This window comes from Pelophylax lessonae, assembly GCF_965119305.1.
Source record: "Pelophylax lessonae genome assembly, chromosome: 10".
In the NCBI taxonomy this organism is placed as follows: domain Eukaryota; kingdom Metazoa; phylum Chordata; class Amphibia; order Anura; family Ranidae; genus Pelophylax; species Pelophylax lessonae.
Window position 1 is genome coordinate 214,988,642 of NC_138777.1, and position 11,104 is coordinate 214,999,745.

Below are 11,104 nucleotides of genomic sequence, written 5' to 3' on the forward strand. Positions count from 1 at the left end.
CAAATAAGCATAAACAATATAAAAATATCAATGAATATTATCAAATAATAATATTATAAAAAAATAAACAATATAACACCTATATAATATAAAATAAGATTATAACATATAAAATAAATATAATAAATAATATAAAAAATAAACAGTATAAAATAAATATAATAATTAAACAATGTAATAAAGTATAATATTAAATAATATCAAATACGAATAAACAATATAAAATTATCAAACAATAATAAAAATGATCAAATAATAATAATAAATATTGTAAAAAATAAACCATATAATAAATATAAAATATTCATAAACAATTTAACAAATTCAAAATTAATTTAATAATAAATAATAGTAAAGATTAGAATATATAAAATAAATATTTTAATAAATAATATCAAATAAAAATAAACAATTTAATATAATAAAGCCATAAATAAAGAACAAACATCGCTCCAGGAGAATATTTCTAGCATGTGTTTTAAATTAGAAGGAATGATTAGCCACCTGTGAACGTGTGATAAATGTCACATACACTGCTTTATAAAAACACCCCTTAGTTCGGGTTCAGACACTTGTGCTGTGCCAACCTGAGTTCCTGAAGCCCATTTATTTTGAATAGGCTGCCAGTGTACCCAATTGCTGCCAAGAACCGCACCTTACCCTGTTTCAGGAACACAACGCAGGGTAGTGAGTTGCAGGTGCACTGGTTCAGTGCGGGTGCATTGCCCTAGCACGTTGGGTGCCCAATCAGAAAGAATGGCACCCGTGCACAAGGGCACAAATAACGCGAGTGAACCCGGCCCGTTGCCTTCTCACTGCCTGTGTTAGTCTTCAAAATACTGACGCACTTCAACTGGTGGCAAATTAAATGGGTTGTGTTCAGCGGCGCTACTGCCTATTAAATGGGACATGAAGCTTTATTTTTGCTTGGCCTTGAGTGGCTGCTGTGCTTGGGTAGGCAGTTGGGGGGGGGGGTTAAAACCACAGCTCAACTGCCTGCTTTTTCACCCCCTGGCCACCTGTGTGCATGAGCTCTAAGGGTTCATGCACATGTACCAAATTTTTTATGCCTGGTGTAAATCTCCTGGCGCTTTCTTCACCCACGGAGTCGCATTTGCTGCGTACAGTCTGCCATAGAGTGAGCGGCTGTATGCGGCCCTACTCTTGTAAATGCCATTACCTCATTGCGTCCCCACTTAAGTACCGCCTGAACTTGTGAGTTTTAATTTTTGGAAATATGTTGCATGCACATGTGCGGGCAAACAGCGATGGCAGGCCGTACACGGCGTGCTTGGCTCCCCAGGTGCGGGAAAGTGCTGGAAGATTTTGGTTAGGCTTAAAAAAATAAATAAATGTCTATTTCAGTCTGTAAGCATCAAGCCTGAGGCTCTATTCACTTCTTGGCATCCCAGATCATGGGTAGAATCGCCGCGAATCTGCCCGCGATCCTGAATCACAGCAAATCACGGGACGCCCGTGCGATCTCCGTCACTTCCAATGGCACCCCGTATGCCTCGCAATTTTGCCACGATTGTCGCTCGACGAATCGCGGTAAAATCACGCAAACCGAATCACTGGATTTTGTCCACCATTGTCGCTCGACGAATCGCGGTAAAATCGCCCAGACAGAATCACGGGACGCCTGTTGCCAGAAGGAGTTCTTGTATTCCTTTTGGGCGGCAGACGTCCCGCGATTCTGTTTGCGTGATTTTACCGCAATTTGTCGAGCGACAATGGTGGGCAAAATCCAGTGATTCTGTTTGCGCGATTTGTCGAGCGACAATGGTGGGCAAAATCCAGTGATTCGGTTTGCGCGATTTGTCGAGCGACAATGGTGGGCAAAATCCAGCGATTCTGTTTGCGTGATTTTACCGCGATTTGTCAAGCGACAATGGTGGGCAAAATACAGCGATTCTGCTTGTGCGATTTTACCGTGATTTGTTGAGCGACAATGGTGGCAAAATCCAGTGATTCTGTTTGCGTGATTTTAACGCGATTTGTCGAGCGACAATGGTGGGCAAAATCCAGTGATTCTGTTTGCGCGATTTGTCGAGCGACAATGGTGGGCAAAATCCAGTGATTCTGTTTGCGCGATTTGTCGAGCGACAATGGTGGGCAAAATCCAGTGATTCGGTTTGCGCGATTTTACCGCGATTTGTCGAGCGACAATGGTGGGCAAAATCCAGCGATTCCGTTTGCGTGATTTTACCGCGATTTGTCAAGCGACAATGGTGGGCAAAATACAGCGATTCTGCTTGTGCGATTTTACCGTGATTTGTTGAGCGACAATGGTGGCAAAATCCAGTGATTCTGTTTGCGTGATTTTAACGCGATTTGTCGAGCGACAATGGTGGGCAAAATCCAGTGATTCTGTTTGCGCGATTTGTCGAGCGACAATGGTGGGCAAAATCCAGTGATTCTGTTTGCGTGATTTTACCGTAATTTGTTGAGCGACAATGGTGGAAAAAATTGCGCCGCGTTAGGGATGCTATTGGAAGTGACGGAAATAGCACGGGCATCCCACGATTTGCCGTGATTCAGGATCGCGGGTAGAATTACGGTGATTCTGCCCACGATCCGGGATGCCAGGATGTGAACGGAGCCTAAAGCTCTAATGTTTGTAAATCTCATTGTTTCATGTTTGTATTTAGATACTATTTATATCTTTTAAATATATTGATATTTACTTTATGTTCTGTGTTTATTTTTTTTTTTTCATGGTTTATAACAGGCTTTTATTAGGGAGGTGCGGATTGTTAGGAACAGACAAATACAGGAAGTTATCAGCTGATAAGAATCAACAAGGATTTTTTTTTTTTTTGCACTTATTAAACAGACATAAAAACACTTTCTGGGGGAAATTCAATAGACCAAAAAGGAGCAAAAATAAAAGAAGTTCATTGTTAGGAAATACAGACACAATAAAGTACATATAACCCCAATCACTAAACTCTCATAAAATATTAAAGTGACACAAACAATATCCTTATCCCCCAAATACAATACATACACATCCTCTGCTGTCTATTTTTCATTAAGGCCCCATTCACCCTAGTGCGACTTGTCCCGCGATTTTGGACTGCAAAATCGCATGACAAGTCGTTTTCCATTATTTTCAATGAGCCCCATTCATAACAGTGCGTTTTGAAGTCGCACCGACTTCAAAGTAGTTCCTGCACTACTTTGCCACGATTTTAATGCGTTTTGAGGCATAAAGCCTTGCCATTGCTTTCAAAATCGCGGTAAAATTGCATCACATAAGTGTGAAAGGGGCCTTAATTGTTTCTTAGTGTGTTTTTCTGCCTTCTTATAATGTCCTCTGTGAGCTCCCGAACCACTGCCCCCCCCCCCCTTTCTTTTTTATAGAATGAGCGGTGCATGCTAGTTGCAGTCATGTGCACTGCTCTATGCTCAGTAATCATAGTCCATCTCAGGGGTGAGCAGGAGAGGGTGGCTACATTCCCGCATACGGTGGGACAGTGGAGAATAACCGTAGCCACCTGCTAACAGGAAGTCAGAATGGCAATTAAAGGGACTTTCTGGTGTTAGGAATACAAACTTTCTTTTCTTAAAGCAGAATTTAGTGTCACTTTATTGTCATTCAAAAAGCTGTTTTGAACCTTCATATCTACAGCTTGTAAGGATCCCTGGTGATCCTGCCATGGAGGTCCTTGTTCAGGCACTTCCTGTTATGGGGTGACAACTCTCTCCCAATTATGCTAGGACTGTCACATGCATTCCTGACGGAAAATACAAGTGGCTGTGTAGATACACTTTGACAGTCCACTATTGTCACCATCACTGTCACTGTTGTCACAATCATCACTTCTGCCACCATCGTTATCAATACTGTCACTATCATTATCACTGCTGTCGCTATCATTATCACTGCTGTCATCATCATCATTGCTGTCACTATCATTAACACTGATTTTACTATCAACATCACTGCAGTCACCAACATGATCACTAATTTTACTATCACCGTCATTATCACTACTGTCATAATCACTGCTGTCACTATCATTGCTGCTATCATTATCACTACAGTCATTATCATTGTCACTACTGTCACTATTATCATCACTGCTATCATCATCGTCAGTGTCTTTATTATCAATGTCACTAGTGACAATGGTGGTGACAGCAGTGATGATGATAGTGACAGTAGTGACAATGATAGTGACTGTAGTGACAATGATGATGATAGCACTGATAATGATGAGGACAGTAGTGACGATGGTGGTGACAGCAACGTCATTATCACTGCTGTCAGGATCATTATTCCTGCTATCATCATTGTCACTACAGTCACTATCATTGTCACTACAGTCACTACTGTCACTATTATCATCATTGTCAGTGTCGTTACTATGAATGTCACTAGTGACAATGGTGGTGACAGCAGTGATGATGATAAAGACAGTAGTGACAATGATGATGAACGTAGTGACGATGGTGGTGACAGCAACATCATCATCGTTATCACTGCTGTCATGATCATTAATCCTGCCATCATCATTGTCACTACAGTCACTATCATTGTCACTACTGCCACTATTATCATCACTGCTATCATCATCATTGTCAGTGTTGTTATTATCAATGTCACTAGTGACAATGGTGGTGACAGCAGTGACAATGATAGTGACTGTAGTGACAATAATGATGATAGCAGTGATAATGATCGTGACATCAGTGATAATGATGAGGACAGTAGTGACGATGGTGGTGACAGCAATGTCATCATCATTATCACTCCCGTCACGATCATTATTCCTGCTATCATCATTGTCACTACAGTCACTATCATTGTCACTACTGCCACTATTATCATCATCGTCAGTGTCGTTATTATCAATGTCACTAGTGACAATGGTGGTGACAGCAGTGATGATGATAGTGACAATGATAGTGACTGTAGTGACAATGATGATAGCAGTTATAATGATGAAGACAGTAGTGACGACAGTGGTGACAGCAACATCATCATCATTATCACTGCTGTCACGATCATTATTCCTGCTATCATCATTGTCACTACAGTCATTATCATTATCACTGATTTTAACCCATTGTCACTGCTGTCACTATCATTATCACTCATTTTACTATCACCATCATTGTCACTATAATCATCATGGTCACTACAGTCACTCACTATCATCATCACTACTGTCAGTGTCACTATCATTGTCACTACTATTATCATCGACAGTGTCTCATTATCAATGTGACTAGTGACAACGGTGGTGACAGCAGTGATAATGATGAAGAACGTAGTGACGATGGTGGTGACAGCAACGTCATCATCATTATCACTGCTGTCACTATCATGGTTTCCATCATTATCACTGCTGTCACTATCATTGTCACCATCATCCATGCTGTCACTATCATCATCAATAAACTCAGTTACAGAGAAAAGTTTCCCCATATTACAGATCCCACAGACGTTACTACAAATCCCTCCAGTGATGGGGATAGAGATGGATATATTTGTGTTCAGTAGAGAGACCTTCAGATGTGATTGTGATATTCCGGTGTGTACTGACCCCCCACAATGGTATACAGATACTCCCCCCCCCCCCCGATAGTATACAGATGATCCCCCTCCCCCCCTCCAGGGTATACAGAGCCATGTAATGTAATTATAGGTGACAGTATACATGTGTCATGGGAGGACGGAACTCTCATTGGAATTCTATAATATTGGGTTCCAATCTTCAATAAATCTCTTTATAAGTTGAACTTCCAGGTAGAAGCACAGATGTGCTGATCATTGTATGGAGCCCCCTGATCACCTGACCTGTCATTGTATACAGATCTGCCAGATCTGATCTGAGAGCAATCCCCGAGGAATGACATGAGAGACAACGTTCCCAACTAAGATTCCACCTATCTACAGATATATACAGAGCGCTCTATCCATGTATATACAGTGTGTGTGTCCGCATTTCTGGAGACACCTTCCTGACACCAGAGAGGAGGGACCAATCACACAGCTTCAATCTCAGATCGAGAGAAACTTTTTGAACTCAATGAAAACCTTTAAATCCTACCGAACAATCCCAAGATCTGTACAATCATTGAATGTAACAATCCCCGATCTGTACAATCATCTAATGTAACAATCCCCGATCTGTACAATCTAATGTAACAATCCCAGATCTGTACAATCATCTAATGTAACAATCCCAGATCTGTACAATCATCTAATGTAACAATCCCAGATCTGTACAATCATCTAATGTAACAATCCCTGATCTGTACAATCATCGAATGTAACAATCCCAGATCTGTACAATCATCTAATGTAACAATCTCCGATCTGTACAATCATCTAATGTAACAATCCCAGATCTGTACAATCTAATGTAACAATCCCAGATCTGTACAATCATCTAATGTAACAATCCCAGATCTGTACAATCATCTAATGTAACAATCCCAAGATCTGTACAATCATCTAATGTAACAATCCCAGATCTGTACAATCATCTAATACCCCAATCTGTATAATAATACAATGTAACAATACTGGAACTATACAATCATATAATACACCAATCCCAGATCTGTATATTAATATACATAGAACAATCCGAAATCTGTCCAATCTACTTATGGAACAATTTGAGATCTGTCCAATCTACTCACAGAACAATCCTAGATCTGTCCAATCTACTCATAGAACAATCCTAGATCTGTCCAATCTACTCACAGAACAATCCTAGATCTGTCCAATCTACTCACAGAACAATCCTAGATCTGTCCAATCTACTCACAGAACAATCCTAGATCTGTCCAATCTACTGGCAGAACAATCCTAGATCTGTCCAATCCTAGATCTGTCCAATCTACTGGCAGAACAATCAGAGATCTGTCCAATGTACTCACAGAACAATCTGAGATCTGTCCAATCTACTCATAGAACAATCCAAGATCTGTCCAATCTACTCATAGAACAATCCGAGATCTGTCCAATCTACTCATAGAACAATCCTAGATCTGTCCAATCTACTCACAGAACAATCCTAGATCTGTCCAACTTTCTCATAAAACAATCTGAGATCTGTCCAATCTACTGACAGAAGAATCCGAGATCTGTCAAAGCTACTCATAGAACAATCCAAGATCTGTCCAACCAGATCGGACACTCCTCGCCCCCCCCCCCCCCCCCATAAAGTTCGGATCTCAGTCCCGGCCCCCATGCCGGGGGCTCCGCACTCACCTGGCGCTCCTCGGGGTGATGGCCGGGATCTCCTCGCTGCTCCCCGGCCAGGTGATGTCACATCCCGGAGATGTCCCCGTGCAGGGAAGTTATGAGAAGTGCCGGGTGGGGGCGCTATGCCATGTCCGGGGGGGGCTCCGGGGGGTCCCTCTGCGGAGCTCCGATCACTGCCCCGATCCTGCCGGCTATACAGCTGGGCTGCGCTGCTCAGCGGCCGGGGGCGCGCCTGGCTCACCGAGAGCGCGCATCAAGCGCAGCACCGAGCCAAGCTGTCCGCTGCGCTGCCCTACAGCGCCCCCTGTGTGGTCTGTGAGCGCAACTACCACCACTGCTAGGTCCGCTGCTGGCATCTGTCTGCCCTCTTCACCCCATCCCCCTATTTCTCTGCCACCCCTCCTCCACCCCAAACTCAGACTATCCCCCCCTCATTTCTCTGCCACCCCTCCTCCACCCCAAACTCAGACTATCCCCCCACCCTTATGTGCCACCCCTCCTCCACCCCAAACTCAGACTATACCCCCCATTTCTCTGCCACCCCTCCTCCACCCCCCCATCCACCATTCTCCCCCCCCCCATTTCTCTGCCACCCCTCCTCCACCATTCTCCACCCCGAACTCAGACTCCCCCCCCCCAATCCACTTTCTCTGCCATCCCTCCTCCACCCCAAACTCAGACTATTCCCACCTCCCTTCTGTGCCCCCCCCCCCATCCACCATTCTCCACCCCAAACTCAGACTACCCCCCCCCCATTTCTCTGCCACCCCTCCACCACCCGCCACCATCCTCCACCCTAAACTCAGACTATCCCCCCCCCCCCATTTCTCTGCCACCCCTCCTCCACCCCAAACTCAGACTATTCCCATCCCCCTTCTCTGCCACCCCTCCTCCACCTCCCCCCCCCCCAATCCACCATTCTCCAACCCAAACTCAGACTATACCCCCCCCCCCCCCAATTTATCTGCAATCCCTCCTTCACCTCAAACTCAGACTATTCCCACCCCCGTTCTGTGCCACCCCTCCACCCCAATCCACCATTCTCCACCCCAAACCCCCAAACTCAGTCTATTCCCACAACCCTTTCTCTGCCACTCCTCCTCCCCCCCCCCCCAATCCACCATTCATCACCCCAAACCCAGAATATCCCCCCACCCTTCTCTGCCACCCCTCCTCCACCCCCCATCCACTATTTTTCACGCCAAATTTAAACTCCCCCCTCCCCCAATTTCTCTGCCACCCCTCCTTCACCACAAACTCAGACTATCCCCCCACCCTTCTCTGCCACCCTCCTCCACCATTCTCCACCCCAAACTCAGACTATTCCCACAACCCTTCTCTGCCACTCCTCCTCCACCCCCCCCCCCCCCCATCCACCATTCTCCACCTCAAACTCAGACTACCATCACCCCATTTCTCTGCCACCACTCCTCCACCCCAAACTCAGCTCAGACTATTCCCATCCCCCTTCTCTGCCACCCCCAATCCACCATTCTCCAACCCAAACTACCACCCCCCCCCCCCCATTTCTCTGCCACCCCTACTCCACCCGCCACCATTTCTCCACCCCAAACTCAGACTATTCCCATCCCCCTTCTCTGCCACCCCTCCTCCACCCCAAAATCAGCTCAGACTATTCCCATCCCCCTTCTCTGCCACCCCTCCTCCACCTCTCCCCCCCCCCAATCCACCATTCTCCAACCCAAACTACCCCCCCCCCATTTCTCTGCCACCCCTACTCCACCCGCCACCATTCTCCACCTCAAACTACCCCCCCTTTTTTTCACCCCCCCCATCCTCCACCCCAAACTCAGACTACCCCCCCCCCCCCCATTTCTCTGCCACCCCTCCCCCCATCAACCATTCTCCACCCCAAACTCAGACTATCCCCAAAAGACAGAAAACAAATTCTAAAAAGAATGAGAGAAATAAATCCTCACTTCTGTCACTATCACTGCCACTATCATTATCACTGCTGTCATCATCATTATCACTGCTGTCACCATCATTCTCAATGCTATCACCATGAATATCAACGCTATCATCATCATTGTTGCCGCTGTCACTATCATTGTCCCCATCACGGTCACTGCTGTCACTATCAATGTCATTGTTGTTACCATTGCTGTCACCAACATTATCACTGCTGTCACCACCATCATCACTGCGGTCACTATCATTATCATTGCTGTCATCATTATCATCATCATCATCGTCATCATCATCATCACACTGCTACCACCATTGTCACTGCTGTCATAATCATTATCAATATTATCATCACTACTGTTACTATCATCCCTGCTGTCACCATCATTGTCACTACTGACTTTATCGTTATCACTGCTGTCACCATCATTGTGACTTCTGTCATCATCACTGCTGTCACCATCATTAATCAATGCCAATGCTGTCATCATCACTGTCACTATCATTGTTGTCACCATTGCTGTCACTACTGTCATCATCATCTTTACTGTTGTCACTATCACAGTCACTGATGTCACTATCCCCCCTCCCCCGCTCCCGATGGTATAGAGATATTGCCCCCCCCCCCCCTCCAGTGTATACAGTGACATGTAATGTAATTATAGGTATACATGTGTCATGGGAGGACGGATCTCTCATTGGAATTCTATAATATTGGGTTCCAATCTTCAATAAAACTCTTTAGAAGTTGAACTTCCAGGTAGAAGCACAGATGTGCTGATCAGTGTATGGAGCCCCCTGATCACCTGACCTGTCAGCAATCCCAGAGGAATGACATGAGAGACATCGTTCCCAACTAGAATTCTATCTATCTACAGATATATACAGAGCGCTCTATCCATGTATATACAGTGTGTGTGTCCGCATTACTGGAGACACCTTCCTGACACCATAGACACAATTCCTGGAAGCTGAAAACATCCCAGTTCTTGCATGGCTCACCGGACATGTCACCCACTGAGCATGTTTGGGATGCTCTGGATCGGCGTATATGACAGCGTGTTCCAGGTCCTGCCAATATCCAGCAACTTCACACAGCCATTGAAGAGGAGTGGATCAATATTCCACAATCACCAACCTGATCAACTCTATGCCAAGGAGATGTGTTGCACTGCATGAGGCAAATGGTGGTCACACCAGATACTGACCGGTTTTCAGACCCCCCCAATACAGTAAAACTGCACATTTTATGCCTCGTACACACGTACCGATCGTCGGCCGAACGATCGGCCGTCTTTTGTCCGAGGGCTGTCGTGTCTGTTGAAAACTGCAAAAGACTGCACATGAATTTTGTCGGCCAACAACAGCCGACTGCAGAAGTGATGTCATGTGATGGTTAACTTTCCGTGTCTTTTTTCTTTTCTGAGCATGCCCAGTCTTGCAAATCTGCTGTCTGTCGGCCGAATTCTGTACTGACTGGCGAACAATCGGCCGTTCTGGTGTCGGCATACAAAAATTTTAATGCTTTTAAAGTGCGCTGTCGGCTGTCGGAAGCATCATACTAACAAGCCTACAATCGGCCGATCGGTCGTCGGCCGAAACTTTTTGGCCGACAATCTGCACGTGTGTACGGGGCATTAGAGTGGTCTTTTATTGTGGCCAACCTAAGGCACACCTGTGCAATAATCATGCTGTCTAATCAGCATCTTGATATGCCACACCTGTGAGGTGGATGGGTTATCTCACTAATGGGCCATACACACTATACAATTGTCTTAAGATTTTTTTCATTTAGATTTACCAAAACCATAGAATATGAGGTCAAATCTAAACACTTTCAATTTGTATGCAAGCAGGCAGGCCCTTGCACTACATAGTTGTAGGTAAAGCCTCGTACACACGCACCGATTGTTGGCCGACCGATCGGCCGTCTTTTGTCCAGTGTTG

General features: G+C 45.0%; 1 protein-coding gene across 2 annotated transcripts in view; it reads right to left on the minus strand.

Moving 5' to 3' along the window:
- The window catches only part of CHST8 (carbohydrate sulfotransferase 8), a 565,115-nt gene extending 557,612 nt beyond the window's left edge, over window positions 1–7,503 (minus strand). The window contains exon 1 of one of the 2 annotated variants that reach the window (XM_082270418.1): window positions 7,235–7,503. The gene's annotated coding sequence lies outside the window, so the exon portion shown is untranslated. Of the gene's footprint in view, window positions 1–5,809; window positions 5,843–7,234 lie in introns of those variants that run through there. The other variant, XM_082270419.1, reaches the window with a different exon arrangement.
- Between the last annotated feature and the right edge of the window lie 3,601 nt (window positions 7,504–11,104).